The 24,731-nt window shown below is 44.7% G+C and overlaps 1 protein-coding gene across 3 annotated transcripts in view; it reads right to left on the bottom strand.

Annotated features, from left to right (window-relative positions):
- Lypd6 (Ly6/Plaur domain containing 6) overlaps positions 1–24,731 on the bottom strand; it is a 145,311-nt gene that overhangs the window by 94,326 nt on the left and 26,254 nt on the right. The window contains exon 1 of one of the 3 annotated variants that reach the window (XM_063284534.1): positions 9,774–9,886. The exons of the other annotated variants lie outside the window; for them this stretch is intronic. The gene's annotated coding sequence lies outside the window, so the exon portion shown is untranslated. Of the gene's footprint in view, positions 1–9,773; positions 9,887–24,731 lie in introns of those variants that run through there. 3 annotated transcript variants of the gene reach the window in all.

Genomic DNA, 24,731 nt, shown 5'->3' with positions numbered 1-24,731 from the left:
AATCCAACCAGATCTTGAATCAAGCTCTTTCAGTATTTAGACTCTCCCAAGGATTTTTGGTATGGCGATAGTGTCAGCCAGCAAAGTTGACTGATGCTAGGGTGAACTCATAATCTAAAGCATAGGCGCAGGTCTAAAGGACGGTGAACACAAACACGCAAATTCAGAGCAGGAAGACATAGGAAAATTAGCATTTTGAGGAGAAACCGGAATTGTTGATGAGGCTACTTTTAATACAAAAGGGAGATAATTAATCCCACCTTAGAAATTTTAATCAAACCGAAAGGAAAATGAGAGTTATTGTTCCCCAATATTACTTATGCATGTAGCAGAATTAGCATGAGACATGACTGCAAAGTGAGAGGAGTAATTCTACACACCTCAGTCCTGTTTATGATAATACTTTGCACTTAAGGAAATTATAACTTCTCATGCTAACAGAAGGATCTCTAAAATGTATTTATGGTCTGGAAAGCAACCAGAGTCTCCATTAACAGGGCTATGTTTTTCCTATTAAACAGATTTCAATTTTAAACTCTGGGCGGATTTTCTCACCATTAAACTTGCTATATCCTGGACCACAACTTAAAATGATAGGATTGAACACTTAATAGTAATGGACAGAGAAAATTAAATCTGATAATTTTTCCCCTTCAAGACTACTCAACCAGGTTGGGGATTTAGCTCAGTGGTAGAGCGCTTGCCTAGCGCAAGGCCCTGGGTTTGGTCCCCAGCTCCGGAAAAAAAAAAAAAGACTACTCAAAGGGATAAAACAGAGAGAAGGGAAACTAAGGTTCGAGGATTCCTTTCATACCTGGAAATCACCAGTAATTAGGATTCATTTGCAAAATATATTAATATAAGGAGGTAAAAAAGAAAGAACGTCTATGCTGCAATTCGGAAGACCACACTCCAACCTCAAGAGTGTGATGTTACAATGTCCAACTCTGCTGGCCACAGAGATTGTTGGGGCAATCAACATATGAGAAAGTACTTGGTAACTGGAAAAGCCCTGATATGTGCATGTTTGTAAAAATGACCATGAGTAGGAATGAGTCTGCAGTGCTTGACAACAGGACTCACATGGCCTCTCACTATCTCGCCACCCTGCAATCAGACTCTAGTCCATACTTTACTTCCACTTTGGAAGATAAGTCATGTCTCCTGGTACTGGGGAACCTCTCCAGCAGACCCCACTCCTGCCAACTATGACACATTTCTCCCTCTGTGTCATGGTCCTCTCTTTATTAGATCGGTTCCTATAGGAAAACCATACTGGGAACAGCAGAACAGCCCTCCTGACTAACCTGTAAGGCCCCAGGGTGATTTCCATTCTTCCCTTTGCAGCGTAACTCTTAAAAGTCTTCATACCCACACAATTCCTGTCCTTCCAGTTTGTCTCAAGCTTGCCCACCACCCCACCCAGAAAGTTCTCAGTCAGTCACGACTCCAGGATGAGCCCAAAGGGCTGTCCCTGCCGACAGCTTGAACTCTGCACAGCTGAAGCCATCTTTCTGTATCCATTGCTTGGCTTCCACGATGCCGGTGTCCTAGCTTTTCTTCTTTGCCAACGGTCTTCTCTCACTTTCTTTGGCAATTCCCACCTCCCATCCAGATCCTGAGCCCTGAGTACTCCAAAAATCAGCCTCGAAGCCTCTTCCCCATGAGGTTTGATATGGTTTGGATATGACTTAGACATGTTTTCCTGCAGCTCATGAATTGGAAGCTTGGTCCCCAGTGTGTCACCGTGAGAGGTGGTGGATCTTTAAGAGGTAGAGTCTAGTGGTAGGCTACTAGGGATATTGTTCTCACAAGGGAATAATATAGATTTGTATGGGACTCTGAGTTAGTTCCCGCCAGAGTGGGTTATTATAAGACAACAAAACTGGCCTACTCTCCAGTTTCCTATCAGCAGGTGATGGCTTCCTCGGTACATCCCTATAGTTAAGCCATCCAGCGAGGCTATATGGGATGGAGCTTGTGCCATGCTGCTTGGACTTGTGGCCTTTTAAACTGTGAGTGCAATACATCCCTTTCTTCATAACTCACCTAGGCGTGGGTTGTTATAGCAATGGAAAATAGGTTAATACAACTTTTTTCTCATTCACTCCAGGATGATGGTTCTAAACACCAGCTACACACACGACTCTCCATAGACTACATATTTTCTTTCCACATCTCTGCATAGTTTTGTAGTTAGCATCAAATTAGCAGTTCCTAATGTATACAGAGAACTTGAAATGCCTTCCAAAGAAAAGTTGCCAACTGTCCCCAAATACCTGTTGCACTAATAGGGCCTCTTGCCCTGTTAGTGACAAATCTGCCTTCTGAGTTTGTGACAGTTAATCTTGTCATCATGGCAGAATTTAGAATCTTTTAGCATAAACACTTTTGGAAGAGGTTGTTTCCAGGGGTTTAGCAGGTGTGCAGACCTACTGTGACCAAGGACAGCACCATTCTATGGGCTCCAGGTTGAATAAAGGGGGCAGGGAGCAAGCTGAGCACCAGCATATCTCTCTCTCTCTCTCTCTCTCTCTCTCTCTCTCTCTCTCTCTCTCTCTCTCCCCCTCCCTCCCTCTTTTCTCCCTCCCTCCCTCCTTCCCCCTCCCTCCTTTCCTCCTCCCTCCCTCCCTTCTCTCTCTCTCTCCATTCTCTTCCCAATCCCTTCCTGATTATGGATGTGAGGCTACCAGTTGCCTCACACTGCTGCCACCACAGCTAAGATGACCATTCTCATTGCCACATCTTCCCCGTGTTAATGCCACACATGCACACAAGGAGCCCAAACAAGCCCTACCTTCCTTCAGATGCTTCCATTAGCTCTGTTGTCACAGCACCATGAAGACTAACTCCCAGAATTACTCAGGCCAGACTGAGATGCTTGACTGCACACTCTTGTCACACCTTTCCTCCACGTTCAAAATCCCCCAAAACTACCCAGAGTCTGGCAGCTTCCTCCCATTTCTCTGCCTCCAGAAACATCTCCAGAATGCTGCACCAGTCTCTAACCTGACTTCCTGTTCCACCCTTTGCTTCTCTACGGTGCCTTTGCAGCCTTTGGAAAAAATGGACCAATTAATGTTCTTCCTTTACACTGAACTTCTTGTGGCTCTTTCTCATTCACTGTAAAACCAAGAGGCACACCAAAGTCTTCCAACACACTTCATAATCTAGCCCCTGGCGGTCCTTGTATCCAGCTCTCTGGCTCCTCTCACTGCTTGCTGATTCTCGACTTGCCCACGAAAGCTCAGTTGCGATCATGAGTCTAAATTGTCCACTGAATTATTTGGGTTGAATATAATGCAAGTTGATAAGGACTCAAATATTATTTCCCCCCAAAATAATTTTTAAAATGAAGGTCCATTCTATCCCAGACTCAGATATCCCTTGGTAAACTGTTTTTAAAGTCTCAAATTTGAACCACTAAATAGTGGTTTACCAGTCTTACATACAACCAGCTACAGCAGACACAGCTCCTACTTCACAACCCCTGGCAGCCTCTGCTTTGTCACCCCCTTCTCACTGCTGGACCTGAGTCTTGCAGACTTGGTACACGGCTGCTCGTCAGACTGCCAGGCCAGCCCTGGGGCCACACTACACTGTAAAGCTTCTGCACAGCAAAGGAAATGGTCATCAGAGTGAAGAGGCGATCTCTGCTGAGTGTTCATGGGCAGCAGATTAATATCCCGAATCTATAAAGTGCTGGAAAAGCTAACACTGGACTGGGGCTGGATCTCAGTGGTAGGAAACCTATCTAGAAGGCTTGAGGCAATCTAGGTCTAAAACCTATCATAGGAGAAAAACATGTAACACCAAACGGATAAATAATTTACTACATCTTTGTCACAGCTAACTCCAGCTGTAACTCAATACAATCCAGAATCACCCGGGAAGAGGGACCCTCAAACGAAGAACTGACTCCATCAGATTAGCCTGTGGGCGCGTCTGTGAGTCATTTTCTTGGTCGCTAATTGATAATATGCGGGCCCAGCCTGATAAGAGGGGTTTGATCCTTAGGAAGGTGGACCTAGCTGAGCAAACAGGAGGAACAAGCCAGAAAGCAGCCTTCTTCTGTGGCCTCTGCTTTCAGCTCCTGCCTCTAGTCTCTTGTCTTGAGCTCCTGTCTTGGTTTCCTTCTGTGATGAACTAAAACCCATAAGCCAAATAAACCCTTTCTTCCAAAGTCACTTTGGGTCAGTGTTTTATCACAAGGACAGAAAGCAAACTAGGACAATCTTCATCCACGAGGGGATCCCATCCCCTCGCAATCAGAAGAGTTATCATCAAGAATATAAAAACAAATAAAAATAATAGATATTGGCAAGGAGATGAGTAAAGACGAACCTGTATATATTGTTGGTAGGCATGTGTATCAGGGACACCCTTACGGAAATCAGTGTAACAGACTCTCAAACAATGAAGACCTATCAGATCATCCAGTCATGCCACGCCTCCAAATACCTTAAGAAATCAGTCAGCATAGCCCAGATAACCTGCATACATATTACAGCACCATTCACAATAACTAAGTCACAAAATCAGCCTAAGTGCCTGCAGTGAACGAATGGATAAGGAAAACACAGAACACAGATGGTGCGGCATCACTTAGGCACTAAAAAGAATGACATCATGTTATTTCTGGGAAGACGGATGAAACTGGAGGTCATCGTGGAAGTAGAATAAACCAGATTCAGGGAAAAGTGTGTATTTTTCCTGTAGGTGAAACCTAGGAAGAATGGAGATGGCATGAAAATAGAGGAAGTAATAGAAGAGAAAGGGGAGGAAGAGAGAGGTGCAGAAGGAAACTGAATTATAAATGTGATTAAGGTATTTGCATATTGAAATATCACAGTGGGGCCAGTGGAATGGCTCAGCAGGTGAAGGTGCCTGACACTAAGTCAGGAGACCTAAGTTCAACCTGGACCCACATGGTGGGGAAAAAACAAAACAAAAACAAAAGCAACCAACTCTCACAAGTTGTGTTCTGACCTTGTGTATACAGATGAACACATATACACACACTCCCACACACATACTCATATACACAAACAAACACACACACTCTAATGCTCCACACAGACATTCAAACATACACAAACACATACACACACACGCTCAGGCTCACTTGCATACATAGATAAGTAAGTAAATAAATGAATGCTATGCATCATCTCCCGTGGATAAGGGAGCATACAAAAATATTTGTTACTAAATTGGGGCTGCTTCAATAAGTTAAAATTCTGCTGCTAAACTTACCACTTAAGAGCAAAAGAATCCAAATGCAATGGTGGGATGACTGGTGCTCTTAAAGGCTGGATCATATGGGCTTTCTAGCTCTGCTAATGAATTGGACACAACTAGGAGCATCATTTGCAAGGATGGGACAAACTGGGCATCTCCAGGCTCACCGGAGCAAATAGAAGAAAAAAACAAAACAAAACAAAACATGGTTGGGAGCCATGTCCACAGTGGGCTCTCCAGGAGCCAGGCCTGGGCCTGTCACATGGGAGACAGTGAAGGTGTGAGAGAGAGTGAAAAGCAGTTGCCAAGCCAGTGACAAAGATGCTGACAGACTGGAGGATCAGAGGACCCTGACACAGCTTCCTTTGCTTTGCTCTATCATAGCGTGCTGGCCCTGTGAGAGCCACTTGTGCCCCGGTTAAAGCCACACCTGGGAGCACTCGGTCTCCTGCAGCATCTTTTCAGGTCTGATAAGCAGCTCCTGAGCCTGCTTCAACCCAAGGTTTGATCAGCAACTGTGGTTTTCTCAAGTCATTAAACAAAGCAGGCAGGTCCCTGTAATCAGCTCCTTGCACCAAAACCTGCCAACGGGCCATGGAAAATTCATTATTCAGTACATTTCCATAAAGAGAGGAAAAGGAAGGGGGAGGAAAAAAAAAACTTAGTTCACCACAGAAAAACCACTGGTCTGATTCAGAGCAGAGCGGACTCTGCATCTTTCCTGTTAGACAAAGTACTAAACCGGGGGCCATCAATTTTCTCAGCAGCAACGGTCTAAAACCCTGTCAGGACCGGACTCCTGTGGTGAGATGGCTCATCCGTGCACGGCCATGCACAGTACACGTTGGATTTAATGTCATCTCCTACTGCTGGTGTGAAAGAGGAGATGGAAAGGATGGGGAAATAGGGATTGCAGTGTGGACAGCTAGAAGAAAATCAGGACAGAGGATCACACAGGCTTTGAGCTGCGCTGTATTTAATGAATGTAGGCATCACTGCGGGGATCAGGTACCAGACAGCACAACCTGAGACAGAAGCAGTGGTTACCCAAGGGTTCCGCTGTCAGTTCTAAGTTCAAATCTCCATTCTTAAAACATGTTACTTACTTGTCTGAATGAGACACTGTCTGTACGGCCAGCGGTGTAAGGGTGCGGTAAGCACACAATATTGCAGCGTTAGGCCATTCATACCTGTGTGCTGTCTAATAATAATAAAAGCATAAGTAATAAGACAAGTAATTGCATTCGGTTATTGTAATGACCCTATAATGGAATAATTACTATAACATCTTACAGGTAAGAGTTCAGTATACCTGACTCCTGTCTTTATTCTATGGTCCCTCCCCAGAACACCCAGTGAAAGCAGTTTCTCCAGACTGGGTGGGACTCTGCCTAGAAGGTCAGTAAGCCACAGAGGAGAGAGTGTATGTTGGGTGTATGAGGGGTTGCTGCCTTGGCTTATTTTCACAGTATCCAAATGAAACTGCAAGGCACCTAGACAGATACGTAACGTGAATCTCCAGCCAGAACGCTCCTCAAGTTGAAGAGCAGTGCTCCTTCTGCGCTGGCTTAGGCTGTAAATATGGAGACCATATAGATAGAGCTGTCTTCCCAAGGCCTACAAAATCTAGGCCCAGACTATAAGCTATACATTGCAGCTCAGAGTTACCCAACCTGGCTTCTGTTTTCCACTCCCCGGTGGTTTCCATGCCAGCGCACGGCCCTTTTGTGTTTTTGCAGTTCCGTTCCCGGCTTCATTTGTTTAGGTGCACTCAGTATCTGCCATTCAGCTGCCTCCTCTGAGGCTAAAATAACATTTGGCTTCTGAACTGAGCGAACGCCGCTGCTGGGATTTTGCAGTGGTAGCACTTTCTGGACCCAGACGCCCAAGTCTGTGTGCTTTGTGTTTCTTGTGTTTGCAGCACTGTTATCTTTAGTCATATCCTGTATAACTGGCCCCAGGTCTCAGTTCCCCGGCTTCCCTTCAACCCTGCACATTCCCTCTCAGACTGGCTTCCTTGCCTCTCTGCAGCCATAGGAATAGGAATAAGAAGAAGAAGAAACATCAGTAACAGTAGCTATGTGGTCCGTCGTGCTGCAAAGGGATTCCTGAATGTCGCAGTGTTGGTGCAGAAATGGCCTACAAAACTGAAAGAGGTGAGGAAGCGAAGGTGGACACAGAGCACACAACAGGAGCCTCAGTCTACCTGGAAACGATGCTCTCTAAATTGTGCTGCACACACAGCACAGGGAGTGAGGTCTAAGAATACACGTTTTCTGTGTTTCATTTCATGACGTAGAAGCAGTGAGCAACAAACAATAGGTATCATTCTGACCAACTAACCCTTAGAGGAAAACAGACGTCTCACCCAACTTTCTCCTCATCTACTTCTAAAAGCTCCAGGACACACAAATCCATGTAGCTTGACACCATCAAAGGCTACAAAGCCACACACACACACACACACACACACACGCACACGCACACGCACACACGTACACACATACACACATACACAAAGGGGCACATATTAGAGAACTCCTATACCCTGATAAAATATCTCCAGAAACCAGGGTAAGTCCTAATTGGGATACCCCAAAATAAATCTGCACACACTCCCATTTCCAGCTAAGAAGGACGTTCAAAAAGTTCTTTGGATCTAACCCAAGTAGACCCTGCTCTTGGATGGACATCACCAAGTACCACTGCTCTTTTGAAGAGTCAAGTTCTCCTGAGCCAATAGCTCAGAGGCCTCTGGGAACTCTTACTCAATGCCAGAGCCCACATAGAGCCCATGAACTCATAGAACAAAGAAGACCAGAGATGGATACCTCCTCTGTAACATTACTTAGTATTTATTTAGTACCATGCAGGCGCATCCCTAGCTAGGCTGTTATCTAGATAAGACCCAAATCACTGTCATTACTCTTAGGATAGGATGTGTGTTAGAAGTCATTGCAGCTCAGAACGTGAGAGGCACAGTCCACCTGTACTTTTGCTGACCCCAACTGCTTACTGACCAGTGCCAATCACACTTTCCAGCCTGAACACCTGAGCATAACTGCGAGCCCTTATTTCCCACTCAGTCTATGCTTGCTTGTTGTAGATTGCAACACCGTTTGTTTGTTTGTTAGTTTGTTTGTTTGTTTGTTTGTTTGAAGTCAGACCAAACAGTAGGCTTAACTTCTGGAATGTGGTATGAAAACCCCTACCCTGGAAATTCAGAATTTCTGCAATGACTTAAAAAAAAAAAAGACACTATTCATTTGGCGTGAGGGACACTCAGCCTTGCTACAAGTTGGAGAAATTCAGAACCCCAGAAATTCCCGCAATGCTTCAACCCCTAGAGCCTTGTAAGCAGAGTGCTTATGAACTCCATTTCTTCACTGGTATGAATGGCCGGTGAAATGACCCCTTTCGAATCCTACTGAGTAAATACATGGACTGAATTTCCCGCAGCACTTTCTAAATTCAATTTCTTTCACTAAAATAGCTAGAGAAATAAGGCACCTAGTTATCTCCCTTTACATTGCCCTGTAAAATGAAACTTCAATTTAAATGGTACATACACTTGATATTACGTGAAGGACTGGTGTTTTGAAAACATGGCTCTATCTCAGGAGAAATCGTTCTTGCCTTGCCTTGCCCTATGTGGCTTCTCCTACCACACTTCCACAGCATCCATTCTGCGAGGTGACCCACAGCTATGAAGCCACTAAGGATATCAGTCCTCAACTATCTAGCCACCGTTGACCTCTTCCACTCCTGCTCTCCTTGGATGCTTTGCACTCCTTGTCTCCTGACCCCTCTGCTTGTCAGTCTCCTTCACAGCCTGATCTCTCTGACTATAGCAATTCCTAAGGCCTCTCCCTAGAGTCCCTTTCCTTCCGTTCCATTCTCTCTCTCTCAAAATGATCTCATGCATTTGCATGGCTTTAAATATCAAGCCAGCAACACTCAATTTTATGAGTTTAGTCCCAGATGTATTTTGTGAATCCAGATTTATATATTTAATTATCTACTTGTCATATTATGCATAAGAACTTTATGCACTATGCCCTTAAGGATGCCTCACAGGCACCCAAAACATGGGTCTGTAGCTGAATGTCCATCTCTAGACAGTGGTCCTTTTATACACTCTATACTGCTGGGGGACTTCAAGGACTAACTCTTAACACTTCCTTCCCCCACTCATCCCTCTACCCATGCCTGTCCCCACTCTGATAATCTCTTAGTGGACCACTGAGAAAGCTCCACAGCCACTGTCATCTCTCACCCACCAACGACCAGACAGGATTCTTCAAAGTGCAAGTGAGAGCATTGTAGTAGCTTCCTGTGCAATTTTAAAACCAGAGCTTACATTGACGAGCTGTAACAAAGCCTGTAATCTAGGATGTAAGGCATAAGCTCCTGAATGAGACTTGCTCTTTTTTCACTGATTCGTTGTCCTAGTTAGGGTTTCCATTGCTGTAAGGAGACACCATAGCCACAGCAACTCTTATAAAGAAAAGCATTTAATTGGGCCTGCTTACAGTTCAGAGGTTCAGGTCATTATCAGCACTGCAAGAAGCAGGGTAGCATGTAGACTGACGAGGCGCTGGAGAAGAAGCCAGAAGTTCTGCATCCAGATCTGCAGGCAGCAGGAAAGAGAGTGAGACACTGGGTCTGTCTTGAGCTTCTGAAACCTCAGAGTCCAGCTCCAGTGACGCACTTCCTCCAGATAGGCCACACCTATTCCAACAATGCCGCTTGTCCTAATCCTTTCAAATAATGCCACTCCCTATAAGCCAGTGTGGGCCATTTTCATTCAGACTGCATCATGTCTTATGGAATTATATATCCATATGCCCGTTGGGATGGTTGGGATATCTGTCATCCCCCAAACTTATGTTGGAATTTGACTGACAATGGAAAAGTATTGAAAAGTAGACGTCTGATCTGTCCTCTTGAATAGATCAATGCAGTTACAGCAGGAGATGGCTCATTAACATGGGACTGGCTACTTCATAAAAGTCAAGTTCAAGATGCAGTTTGTCTCCCTTTACCCTCTCTGTCTTTTTGTGGTGAGATGACAGAAAGTTCTCACCAGACGCCAGCTCCTTGAGGTTGAATTACTCACACTCCAGAGCAGTGAATCAATACATTTTTGTTTGTGAGCTAGCAAGACAGATCAGCAGATAAAGGCATTCACCTCCAAGCCTGCTAGCTAAATCCAGTCATATTGAACTTTTATAGTAAAGAAGAGAACAGACTCCTTCCAGTTGTCCTCTGGCCTACACATGTATTCTGTTTCATACCTATGCACATACACACACATACAAACACATATACACACACAAAGGATTAATAAATGCCTGTTTTCTCTTTCATTCCAAAATGAGGCGTTAGGGAAAGCTGTAGGAAACAAAGGGATGAGATATCTGGGAAACATCAGCACCATCTCAAATTCTTTTTGATGAACTGAATCAGAAGACCTGAAAGGGGAAGAAAAAACACCTTCAGAAGCTCTAACCACCTTTGAGTGTGCCTTCTCTTCCTTACTATAACTAAAATTCTCTTATACCTCATGCTAGTAAATCTCACTTAACCTGCCGATGATACAACTAGCAGAAACTTCCAGATCCTTTGATGGGTGGGAGTGTGAGTCCAACTATGTCGTTAGTTTTCATTGTCAACTTGATATATAATCTAGAGTCATCTAGGAAGAGGGCACTTAAACTAAGGAAATGCTCAAGTTAGATTGGCCTGTGGCTATGTCTGTGAGATTTTCTTGATTGATGATTGATCGATCAAGTGGAGGATCAAGTCCACTGTGGGTGGCACCATCCCTAGGCAGATGGGTCTGAGCTGTAGAATGAAGCAAGTTGAGCATCAGCCAGGGAACAAGCTAATAAGCAGAGTTCCTCCATAGTTTCCACTTCAGTGCCTACTTACTTACTTTCTTCAATGGTAGACTGTGAGCTGGAATTTTAAGCTGAAATAAATCCTTTCTTCTCCAAGTTGCTTCTTGTCACGGTGTTTATCATAGCAACAGAAGCAAACTAGAATACCAGCCATGCCAGACAGCTTCTCCTATATTCCTTCTTCACTAGTGACAATGGAAGTTGGGAGGAGCCCATCATCTCAGGATCCCAACACTGCGTACCGAGAGCCAGCCTCAGAGAGTAGAGAAATGATGGCAGACAGACTGGACAAGACCTTGTCAGCTGCCACCACCCCCCTTCCACTTTTTCACATGCTTATATTTCTCCTCACAGAATGTTCTTGGGCTTGCTTAGGAATTGTGCTTATCTGTAGAGCTATAACAAAATAGCAGATTAACTTATTTATAAGCAAAACAATTGTTGTTTATAGTTCTGGGGACTGGAAAGTCTAGGATCAAGGCAACAGGAAATTCAGTGTTGCAAGACAGCTCATCTCTGCTTCCACAATGGTTTCTTGTCACTGCATCCTTATGCAGAAGAAGGGCTGCAGAGGCAAAGGGTACCATAAGGCATGAGGTCAGACAGCTCCCCTGTACTTATTTGGTAGGGTCATTAACTCCATTGATTTAATCTCTTTTTTAAAAACTCCAGTTCTTACTACTTTACGACTATCAGATTGGTGATTAAGTTCATGAGGAATGCATTCGAAGCACAGCATGGATGCAGGGGCTTTACACCAGACAAAGAGCCTGCATTCAACTGGGAGCCCCAAGGAAGAAGCCTACCTCAAGCTATCCACACCAATCCATAGTATGTAGAATCCTAACCCCTGTGCTACAAAAGTCACACAATCTGCAATTTTAAACATTTGTTCAGCATGTTTAAGGAGCTAGAGAAGGACCTTGGGTTTTGTAAAAAAAAAAAAAAAAAAAATAAGAAGAAGAGGAGGAGGGAGAGGAGGAGGAAGGGGAGAGGGAGGGGGAGGAAGAAGAAGAAAGTAATCCAGAACCTGCATTCGACTCCACTCTTCCCTCACTACCAAAGCCGAAGGCCTCTCTCCCTTCCCTGCCACACACCTTGGAGAGCTATGGCCACTTCCTGCCTGTTGATCTCACCTCCTCATCTACTACACCTCCTTCAGCTACGTTTTCTGCAGTTCCGGCTTACAAGCATTTCAAAGTCTTCCATCACACAGAAATATGCTTCCAGGATTCCTTCCTAGGTAAAAGGCAGTCATTTCCCTCTTATGCTCACAGCTACTCAAATGCATCAACTCAGAATTCTCCTCGTCTCCCAGCTGGACCTCCCTGTGGGATCAGCAGCATCTGTAAGGAGAACTATGAGTAAGTAGCTACTTCTTACTCCTTAAAGTTCTCTCAGCTGGCTTCAGCTGGCCCATCATACACACACACACACACACACACACACAGAGAGAGAGAGAGAGAGAGAGAGAGAGAGAGAGAGAGAGAGAGAGAGAGAGAGAGAGAGAGATGTCTTTTCAGCAGCACAGAAGACATGACCCTAAGATAGTCCCCTTTCTTTAAAGCTGACTCTGGCCCAAGTGGCTCGTAAACAGCCATATTTGCCTCGTATGGTCCCATAGCCACCTTCCAAAGTTAAAAAAAAAGTCACTAGATTATGTCTCTCAAGAAATTAGATTTGGGGCTCAGGGGAGGCCAACAGAATAGTGATCTCAATGGAGAACTACACATTTACCTCAAGTAAAAATATCAGAGGGAGAGTAAGATTAGACTGGAAAAGAACGGAGCTTTGCTTAAGACCTAACGAACTTGTTCTGCCCAGACAGAATTTTAAGTTACTAGTTCTAGAACGCTGGGTACCTCCCCATCCTATTACTCTTGCCCCCCAATAACCTCCCTCAAAATATGCACTTTGCTGAGATAGCCTGACTCCGCTCCTGTGGCATGAAACCCTTGAGTACCCCAGCACTTCCTTCCCTGTGCCCCACCATCTCTTCTCCCCCAGCTACAAGGGTGGCAGAATCTCATCCTTGAACTCTTATTCCCTTCTGGTGACTTCTTTTGGTTATCTCTATAATTATATTGGGATAGGCAACACCATAACTAAGTAACCTGGCCACATCGAACCTACAGGCTCCCACGTTCCAAATACTGCTGGATCCTCACCCTACGATGAATAACCCCAAGGTTGAACTCAAAGCCATGAGTTCACTGATATACTGTAGAATCAAACCACCAAGCACTACATGTCAGGTACGAGTCCAGTTTCTCTTCTCCGTCGTCCTCTCGCCACAGCCAAGACAACCTGTGTCTCTACGGTACATCTGCGTGCATCATAAATGCACCCTCTATACTCATTTCACCAGCATCTCACGTGGCTTCTGAATCCCCTAACACTTCGATCCCCTCTTCCTAAAATTCAATCCGATGTGGCTGGATGCAGTTCAAGCCTTTCAAAGCAATTTCATCCCCATGTATTTTTTCCAGGGCCATGCTTTGCCATTTCCTAAGTAAGTGCTGAGATCTTTCCAGACGGAACAACTTGCAGGCACCAAACTTACCCTGACTTCACAACTCATGACCACCCCTCCCTACAAGCCTACCCACCCATCTTCAAAGGCCATCTCCAACCGACTCACTTCAGCCTCCCGCATTCCAGGCAGTCACCCATAGGTGTCATCTCTCAACCCCAAGTAAGATTAGGGTTAAGCTTCTATGTCTCTACGTACCTCTCCCAAAACCCTTCTATGGGCTTTCTGATGGCATTCGGTCATTATCCTCTTGTGTCTCCTCTGCATGGCACAAAGGATAATATCATCTTTCTAATGTAGTCATACAAAGCTTAATGGCAGGGCTATGCTCTGAGAAATCCATTACGGGGTGATCTTGTGGGACAGCACCACAGGTGCGCTTACACAAACGAAAGCAGCTATGATGCTACTAGGCAGTAAAATTTTATGGGACCACTGCTATAGACGTCGCTTGTCATTGACTAAGATGTCACTCTGTGCTGTGTGACTGTATTTATATTCACAGTGCCTGCCAGTGGGGCGAAAAAGGCTTTTGGATATTTCCTATTGAACCATCCACAGGAAGTCAGTGAAAGAAAACACTGAATAAGCTTTCAAACCAACACGTCCCTCCTCTTCTGCTCCCACACTGCAAATGAGAAGCTGGGTGTTTTCTGGTGTTGGTGGCTAGAACTCTTGAACCTTTCTTTCTCTTGCATGAGTCTCCTCAAGGAGGCTCTTCTCTGGATTTGCATGTGCTGACTCAGAACTTTAGAATTCCAGGGAAGGTGCTGGCCACCACCTAGCCAGGCCTCCATGGGTATCACAACTCAGAAAAAAACACAAGGTGTCAGCTCCCACAAACTGGAGGTGTTAAGGGGTTAATGGCAAGGAGTCCTATAGCAATGTTTAAGGAATTCTTAGGTGATCCCCAACTAGACACTAATATTCTTGTGTCATCTCCTGCCCTTTTAATGGGGGTCTGGTGACACTCTAACCAGGGACACATAGTGAAGGTGAAGGAGTGTCCAGCAAGCTGACTGTGTTTAGCTTTGGCCAAACCAACTGTACTGTGGCAAAGCCCAAGGAACAAGCCTCTGAGGGCCTCCTAAGCAGCCAGGAATTGAAGCCCTTGGGCCCAAGGCCAATTAGAGACTGAACAATGCAGCAAATGGCTAATCCTGGATGTAGACCTTTCTCTGGCTGAGCTGTGGATAAGACCCCTGCCTTATAACAACTGATTTCGGCCTCCCTGGACTCCTGGAGCAGACCCAGCCACAGTGCCTGGGCATTTCTTTTACTTACAGCAGCTCGCTCTGCAAGAATAACTAATCCTGTTCCCTTTAAGCACACTGGAAGTCTAGCAACTGGAGAAAATAAAAAGAAAAAAAAAAGGAAAATCCATATTCTAGTTCTTGCAGACTGACAGGACCTCATCATCAACTGCTTGTCCAATAGCAGAGCAATCTCATGAAGAAAAAAAAAAAAAAAGCACACAAAACACAGAATTAAATGAAGGGGGAAAGGGAAGGAAAGTTGAACCTTTAGAGAGGCCCTGGAGTAAATGAGCAGGCTCTGCTGCTTTATTTAACTTCGAAATCTTGTTGAATTTGCTGGATGCATGTTAGCGTTCACGGTTCATTTACTTTTATTCCGACTTCTACACTCAAGCGCCCTGTGAGCCCTGATAAATGACTGAAAATCCTGCTTGACTCCAATAAAGAAATTAGCATGTTAATCTTAAAATTCTACCCATAGGAAAAAAATGGAAGCCTACCTTCAAAGCCAGCCTCCACACCCCAAAAAGGGTCCTTTCCAGTCCCTACATCCTCCCCACCATGCTGGTTCCTCTGCTCTGGCTGGGTTATTAGACCTGGCATCCTCTAATGTAGTTCAGATCTGGCTTCCTTGTGAAAGCAAACAGAAGCTGCCCCGGGGCTCTTTATGTTCCCTCATTTACATTCCTCCTTGCCAAGGGTCAGGGCTGTCAGAGTAGGTGGCAGCCGGTCAAGCTCAGCACGGTATGCCTTATCTACCCACACAGTGTTTTCCTGCCTTGGAACAAACCAGCACTCATTTCTCTAAAATTGCAGCTGGAAATATATATACCTGAAACAAACTGAAACATTAAAACCGAAACCTGAGAGTTCCACCAAGAACTCTGACAGCGACTACACAAGAGCCCACGAAGCTCACAAAGAAGGTATAGGTGTGGGGACATTGACCATCTGTGTAACTGATGGAATGTGGAAAGGAAAGGCCAATGGGTCTGTGTGGTAGTCACCCAGAAGGCAACTCGAGGAACAGCTCATTACAAAGTAGTCTTTCTGTGAAAGCAGTTAGTGTGTAGCCTGTTACCAGCCTTCGGCTAAGGGAAAATTCAGTTCCGTATGTCAAACGGCAGCTCCATCAGCTACATGTTTATGCCTGTACCATCTGTAAGGCAAAAACTCCCCACTCCTTTTCTGATAAGAGGATGAGGATCATCAGAATTAGTTTGTACACTAACAACATGTTTGAGCCCACAATTACCTTAAAACTGGTCATGGGGTGTAGCTTATCAATCCTCCTCCTCCTCCTCCTCACCCTCCTCCTCTTCTCCTCCTCCTTCTTCTTCCTCTTCCTCCTCTTCTCCTCCTCCTTCTTCCTCTTCCTCCTCTTCTCCTCCTCCTTCTTCCTCTTTCTCCTCTTCTTCTTCCTCTATCTCCCTCTTCCTTTCTCTTCCTCTTCTGTCTTTTTTCTCCTCCCTCCTCCTCTTCTTCTTCCTCCTCCCCTTCCTCCTCTCCTTCCTCTTCCTCCTCTTAGTCCTAGCTTTCTATCTGGTAATATGATCGCTTCCTCTTTTTATAAACCTGAAAGGGTATTTTTATCTAACCAAAGGAAAGTCAATGCCAATGCCATATACTTTAACTGCCAGAATTATGGGCTACCTAAACTTTTTTCTCTGTAAAGTTACCAGTCTAAGGTATTGTGTTACAATAACAGGACACTAGCCAATAGGAGAAACCAAGGAAGGAAATGACAAAACCTTGGATGTGCCAATATTTTGTGACCCTCTAAAGCTCAACTCTTACTGTAAGATTTAATCCCTAGCATTTATTTTCTCTCATTAGGAAGAACTTAAACTTAATATATTATTTCTCCTGGGGGAGAACAGACAATAATGAAAAAATAAAAGATGCCAAGAAACACTACTCTAGTTGCTTGGCATTCTGGATGTGCACTCAGTAGGAAAGAAATTGAGAACAAGAAGGGCACATGGAAACCCTTCAGGCACTAAGAAAAATCTCCCTGGAAGAGCTAAGAGTTGGGTCCAGGGGTTGGGGATTTAGCTCAGTGGTAGAGTGCTTGCCTAGCAAGGGCAAGGCCCTGGGTTTGGTCCCCAGCTCCGAGAAAAAAGAAAAAGAAAAAAAAAGAGTTGGGTCCATTCATGTATTAAGTCAGAAGCAGAAACAGGGATCCCAGAAGCCAGCACTGGGAACTCTGAACGTGAGATGAGGAGACTGGTGGCTCAGCTCCTACCACACAACCAGTGGCCATACATCCTCAGAGAATGGCTACTCATGATGTAGATCTCTTTCTCTTACATTAACAGGAGAACAAAAATGTCTAGTTCACAATGCCATTGTAAAGCTGTATCATTAGTGAGGAGCTTTGCCAACAAGCAGACATTGTTATCTGATAACATGATCGAGATTATCAGGTGTGCTGGGACACATTTATAATCCTAGAATTTCAGAGGCAGAGGCAGGAGGATCAGGAATCTGTCTCAAAAAGGAGAAAAAGGAAGAAGAAAAAGGGAGTGGGTGGGGGAGGGAGAAGCAGGAGTAGGAGATGGAGGAGAGAGGGAGAAGAGAAGGAGGAGGGCGCCCCAACACTGCCTAGTGAAAGGTACATCACCCTGCAAACATTAAGGGTTCTACATGGGCCAGTGGCCATTTCACAAACCCTGGAATTGATGCTACTGAGAATTCGCTTTAAGACAGTGTTCAGAGCCAAGTCTCCAGTCTTCAGGTCAGTATATAGAGACTGCTCATGAGAAACAGCATGTCCTGGATGGAATATACGAGGAGTGGTCCAATGAGATGCTTTGAGGGAAACAGAGTCATAGTGGGGAAATTTTTCCTTTTCCTCTAACATGCTCACATCGGTTCAGCTTACACCTAGAATCACCTGGAGTCTGAGCCTGGAAGACTGTGCAAACTCCATGAATGTTTACAGAATACACACTCCCTGGCTCATTCCGCAATGTTTACAGAACACACCGCTCTCTGCTTCGAGCTATGCACTCTCACGTTCCATAGGCAGAGAATGAATTAGTACAGCCTTTGGGGGTGGGGGTGCAGTCTAAGAATAGGAATCCAAATTTTTGTTTCCTTCAGTTTAATGTTTTGTGTTCAGGGTTCTTGTTGAGTAATCCCATGGCTGAGAATCCGTCCCAAGGAATACGGTCATCAAAAGGAGGAGACAAACATACAGAAGGCTGCCTGCCAGCCTCCCTTCATGACCAGATGGGGCACCGTGCAGGTCAGCAGACCCACTTTGAACACAAGCATTCCTACGGCACTTAGACTCTACAGACCTACGCTGTAATAGAATATCTGACCCATAAACTGTTGTGCTTTGTCCTGGAGTTATCTGTATTCTGATGCTAATTCCACTGTCCCAATGACAGTTGCCTAGTCATACTCAGGATTCAGGTGACTTCACCAGAACCTTCTCCCAACTGAATTGGTAAAATACAGGTGAGGGGCAGGTACAGGATAGAAGGAGGCCTGTCATTGGATGAGAAGGAAGGATGGGCAGGAGAGAAGTTTGAAGGAAGAGGAGGAGACTGGAATGGAAAGGAGGAAGAGACAGGAGGGACAGGGAGAGAAGCCATGGCAGGACAATATGGCGGGTGATGTTAAGATTCCATGCTGTACCTTTACAGGTTGTTACGAATGTTTTTAAGGGGTGGATGCATATTGGGTATTGTATGTTTAGGTGGGCAATTATATCTTATCAATTGGGCCAAAGGTTATTGTGCTGTGTGTTCTTTTATGTGACAGTTTGAGCGTAGGAAAGTGTGTGGCGGTTGGAGACACTGGGCCGCCGTCACGGAGTTGGGATGTGTTTCCACCAAGATATCTAGCAGATATCTTGGGGCACCATGGTGCCGAACCTAAAGTGGGTTATACCTTTTTATGTTTTATATTTTACAGCAACAATAAACAAAAGAAACAGTAAATCAAATAGCAGGTAATCCCCAAGAGAACTGTATGAAGGAACCAGTTACACACACACACACACACACACACACACACAGGGGGAGGGAAAAGGGGAGGGAGAGGTGAGGGAAGGGGGAATGACTGCTGCCTTCTCTTAAGCTCTCTATCTCCTCAAGTCAGAACACCCAGGATTTGCAGCTCATCAATGGCCTAAGATTTTCCACCCCAAAGGATGACAATCCTCAAGAGATGAATTGTTCTCTTAAAACACCACCGAAAAGCTGCTGAAATCATTGAGGGTCTGCCTTCCTGTGGGCATCGAGAGAAATGTTCTCAAGGATTCGATAGGAAGTGCTTGCTTTAAAAGGGAGAGGAATGAGTTGCTATGCAGAAGACTAATGTCTGGGCTCCCACATTGTTAGTGATCGTTGCTTTAAAATACAAGAATGATAACCAAAAGGGAAAAGACACTTATTTATGGAATGTACTTATCAAGTATCAGTTAAGTCTCGGCTCAGCTAGTAAGTCAGCCATCATAGGTAATCATTGTGCATAGAAAGATCTGTGGAAGCATGCCAGGCACCAAACAGATAGTGGTCCCAGCACACACGCAGTGGCCCATATCTCAAAGTGTGCTGTCCTGTGACATATCATCTGATCCTCTACCGACCCCATAAGTCAAGCAGGAAGGGAAAGACTTGACATAGGCAGCCACAGAGATCTAGGAGCCAACTCAGAGTTACTTAAAACGCTGATGCTCAAACGTGCCTCTTCCAGTTTCTTCACACCTTACAGCATACTGGGGTGGCAACACATAAATTCTATGCCTGTGATGTGAAGAACAGAGTCTGTAGCCATGGGCCACAGGCCAACCCTCCTCACTTCTGAGCAGTACCACCTCTTCTTGGGGAAAGTGAGGTGAAGATTAGTAAGTTACAATGTGCATCAGTTTCTTCATTTGCCAAGTACGGATGACAATGGAACCCAGGCACAGGATTGGTCTGAGGATCAGGAATAAGGCTCTGACCACATTGCCTGGCACAGAGTGAGAGGCTCAAAAAGTGGCCCATGGTCACCATGAAGGACACTGTTTGAGGATCAGGAGAATGTCTGATTTTTCCAGATGACAAGCAAGTAAAATTGAGTCTAGCTGTGTGCCAAGTGCATGGTAGGGGTGCTCAGAACATACTACCCCTGAATATGGCACTCAGAACATACATACTTCCCCTGAATGGAACTCCTTGGCATCCAATGTACTTTAACTTGAGAATGCCACAGAAGCAGTAACCTCTCCTGCTTTCTCCGACCTCCTTCTGCGCCTGCTCCTCTGAAGCATGGCTGGAACACTTCAGAAGGATTTCTCTGACCTTCCTGGGGTCATGAGACCCTCCTACGAGTCCTGCCTTCACTATACTAAAAAGGGAGGCATTCCTCGGAAGACGTGGATCACAGAGTGGTTACGTAGGCCTTCCTCGGTCTCCTCCAGTTAACACTATTAAATCGTATCCAGTTCCCTAGTCATCTTTCCCTATGACCTTCCACTCTTCATCAAGCTTAGCATAAAAACAGCCTCAGGCGTTGCTTTGGGTCTTCATTTCTACAAAAATTATTACATAAGTATGAGTGTCTTTAATCTTGTCAGTCCACATTGTCATGAGCACCTCAGCCACAGGTGGGCAGGGGCAACATTTCCTTCCCTATACTACATGAGTTTCCTACTGTGGCTACAACAAATCACCATAACTCAGTGGCTCCAAAATGGCACAGACATCATCTTACTGTTCTAGAGATCTGTCTTAGTTAGGGTTTTACTGCACCCATAATGTTTTACAGACACCATGACCAAGGCAACTCTCATAAGACCAACATTTAATTGGGGCTGGCTTACAGGTTCAGAGGTTCAGTCCATTATCATCAAGGCAGAGAGCACGGCAGTGTCCAGGCAGGCATGGTGCAGAAGGAATGGAGAGTTCTACATCTTCATCTGAAGGAAGCTAGAAGACTGACTTCCAGGCAGCTAGGACTAGAATCTTAAAGCCAACGTCCACAGTGGCACACCTACTCCAACAAGGCCACACCTTCTAATAGTGCCACTCCCTGGGCCAAGCATATACACACCATCACAAGATCAGAGGTCTAAAGGGGCCCGGCTGGACTGAAATCAAGTGTTGACATTGCTACCTTCCTTCTGGAGCTTGTAAGAGTCCTCTGGCCATACTTCCAAGCTTCTCCCTTCTTGGCTCCTGGCTCCTTCTGCTGTCCTGGAAGTGCACCACTCAAACCTTGGCTCCTTTAGCTCTTCCTGCTTCCCTCAGCAGTCACCCTCCCTGAGCTTAGTGCCTCCCTCTTCCTCTCTCCTACAATGAGCACATGATGAAACTGATACCTCCCTGTGACGGCTGTTCCTGGAGGTCAACTTGACTACATCTAGAATTCACTAACCCTCCACCACCACACCACTACCCTCCACCCGACTCCCACCAAAACTGGACATTCCTGTGAGGGATTCTTTGCTTAATCATTTGAATTGGAAAGATTCATTTCAAATCCAGATTTTTGAGGTGGGAGGGCACACTTTTAATAAAGATATTTGAGGTGGGAAGACCCATGTCTAATCTAGGCCACACCTTCTTCAGGAAGCCTATATAAAGAAAACAGAAGATGAAGGCTCTCTCTCTCTCTCTCTCTCTCTCTCTCTCTCTCTCTCTCTCTCTAGTTCTCTGCCTGCTTGCTCTTGCCCTCACTACGAAGTCCACTCCCTCACACTAATATTAATGCCTACTACTTCAGGATTATAGTACATACTGAAGACCAACCAAGACATTCAGCCTTATGGACAGAACAACTGCTAAAGTCCAGGACTTTCCATTGATAGGCAGCCGCCATTGGATTAGGTGGACACAGCCCATAAATCATTGTAACAAATTCCCTTTCTAAATGTAGAGGAAGATTCATTCTCTAAGTTCTGCTCCCCTAGACAACCCTGACTAATAAACTGCCCCATCTCAGGATCCTTATCCTATGTGTTGAACCTTCTTCTGTAGGTAACATAACCTCAATCCAAAGATTGAGAAGTAGACATCTTTGGGGGACCCTGATGAGTCCTGCCAGTATACAACAGAAGCAATGTGCTTAGAGGAATAGATATTCAAATGCTTTGGATCTGATCCTCATGCCTTATATCCAACTTGACTACATCTGTTCCAAACAGCCTATGGTATCCCAGGTATGTACAGAAAGGATTCACAAACTATGAGGTAAAACAGACATTCGAAAAGATTAGCAATTGTCTTAGTCAGGGTTTCTATTCCTGCACAAACATCATGACCAAGAAGCAAGTTGGAGAGGAAAGGGTTTATTCAGCTTACACTTCACATTGCTGTTCATCACCAAAGGAAGTCAGGACTGGAACTCAAGCAGGTCAGGAAGCAGGAGCTGATGCAGAGGCCATAGAGGGATGTTACTTACTGGCTTGCTTCCCCTGATTTTCTCAGCTTGTTCTCTTATAGAACCCAAAGCTACCAGCCCAGGACGGCACCACCCACAATGGGCTGGGTCCTCCTCCCTTGATCTCTAGTTGAGAAAATGCCTTGCAGCTGGGTCTCATGGAGGCATTTCCTCAACTGAGGCTCCTTTCTCTGTGATAACTCCAGCTTGTGTCAAGTTGACACATAAAACCATCCAGTAGAGCAATCATGATCTGTCCCTGGAGGCCTGGAGAGAGGACAAAGTGCTGGGAGGAGGTGATTACAGAGGTGGGACATTTATCTCAACTAAGCAAGGAAGTGAACTCTCAAAATGCCAGACAATAATCTGACAAGAATGCCAAGCCATGCTACCTTAAAGAGGGTTTGTCTTTAACATATGGATTGTTGGAGAACCTTCAGGCCCAGGAGAGGCTCTGAAACAGGAATTTCTTCATTGAGGGAATTTTATATCTCTAGAGGAAGTCCCTCATATGGACTCCAGAGAAGACTAGGGCTGGAAATCAAAGACCCGAAGCTACGAAAAGCTTTCATGTTTGCTTCCCCCTTTTGTTCTCTCCACCAGGATGACAAGGTCTACAAATCACCAGAACCTATCAGAGGGGAAGGCCCTGGCTTAAACCTGCATAGCAAATCTTGCCCCTTTCTTGTGCTTCTCTTGGGACAAAACTACACCGGCAGCACTCTTCTTTCTGTGACTCACTTGAAGACATTACTTAGGCCTGAATGCAAAGCTACGTCTCTAAGAACGGGCTTTTTCTTTTTGTCTGTCTCATGTATGCATGAGGCACATAACAGTAAACTTCTGTTGGGTTTTTCCTTGTTAATTCGTCTTTTTCAGTGCTGGCAGCCGTCCTAATTTAGAACTGGGCAAGGCAAAAGGAAGCTGATTCCCCCACCCAGCGTGGTGACGCTGCCCACTATCATGTGCTTCATTTATGATGAAAAAGGGAACCCAAAAAGTTAGAAATACTGATGGACCAGTAGGATTAGTACCTTGAAAACTACGGGAAGACAAACACCCAGAAAATGTTAGAGAGGAACATTCAGGCCTTATTGTGAAGGGCCACATCAAAGCAGAGGCACTTTATGCTGACTTAGCTGTTTTTGTAAGTTAGTGGATATAGAGTCTCCCTCAATAACCATGACTCCACCAACTATGTAGTTGGCTAGGCTTCAAGCACCAGGCATAGTTTTCTCCTCTCTGAGTGGGTTTTAAGTCCAATTAAAGAGCTGTTGGTTGCTACCAAGAATGCTTGTATTTTTGTCCTCTATTTTATGTCCTAAAATACACCTTTCCTTTTAGTCTTTAAGATGTTTTCATGCTACCAGAATAACAAATTAGGTTTCTTTGAAAATATTTGGGATGGGGGCTAGGGAGGCAGGGGGCATTACAGGAGCCTAGAGAGAGACAGAAGAGGCAAATACATAGGTTCTAAACTTATTTCGGATAAAGAATTATAAATGACATAATGCTCTAATAAGGTCAGTGACATTGAAGGCAATATCAGGCACAATGTAAAATTCTCCAGTGGCTTCTATAGCCTCCAGGCAAAGGTTCTTAATGTAATAGAGGTAGGGTTCATCACAGCCATTTGGGAGTTTTGAAGATTACTAATATATCATTTTTACCACCTACAAGATTCTTATACCTCCCTCCAATCACAGGCATATTCAGAGTCCTCCTAAGTCTGAGGATATAAACAAAATAACAAGAAATATTACTATTTAGAATAAAATTTATATTCTAGCCTGATACATCTGTTTCTCCAGTTGGGTCGTCTACTATCTTTCTTGTGTCCCATTTTGACCTACCAACTCCTTTAAATACTACACTGTAACCACAGTCAAATAGATGTCTTCCTCCAGGTCCACACCCTGCTTGATACTGTGTCTTTGTTCACATTCTTCCCTTTGTCCTTGCTGGGCACAACCATTTCACAGAGACAGCCCACTTGACAACTGCCTCAGCTAAAGCCAAGCCTGAACTGATTAGCTAGCCCCTATTTTTGTCTTACACTGCACTTTAGGCTACCATTTCCATATCTTTTTAATTGTAGGTTTGTTACACGTCTATCTCCCCACACTGAGGAATAATAATTGATGTCTGGTGAAATGAACGCATGTTATACTAGATGAAATAGCAAGTGTGTTACATGGTCTCGTCAAATCCATTTGCATTTCCAAAATCCTATTTTGTTTGCTATCGATAATTAAGAACTTTTTAAAGTGGTGTTTCATTTTAAATATAGTACATGACGTGATTTAGGGAGCAAAGTATAAATCATACATACAATGCGTCAGTAAAAAGTTATTTTGGCATACATGTGATACACATACTCAGGCACTTACAGCACATACACTAAAAATAAATATTTTG

The sequence above is a fragment of the Rattus norvegicus genome, chromosome 3 (genome assembly GCF_036323735.1).
Source record: "Rattus norvegicus strain BN/NHsdMcwi chromosome 3, GRCr8, whole genome shotgun sequence".
Taxonomy (NCBI): domain Eukaryota; kingdom Metazoa; phylum Chordata; class Mammalia; order Rodentia; family Muridae; genus Rattus; species Rattus norvegicus.
This window is presented reverse-complemented; position numbering and strand designations above follow the sequence as displayed.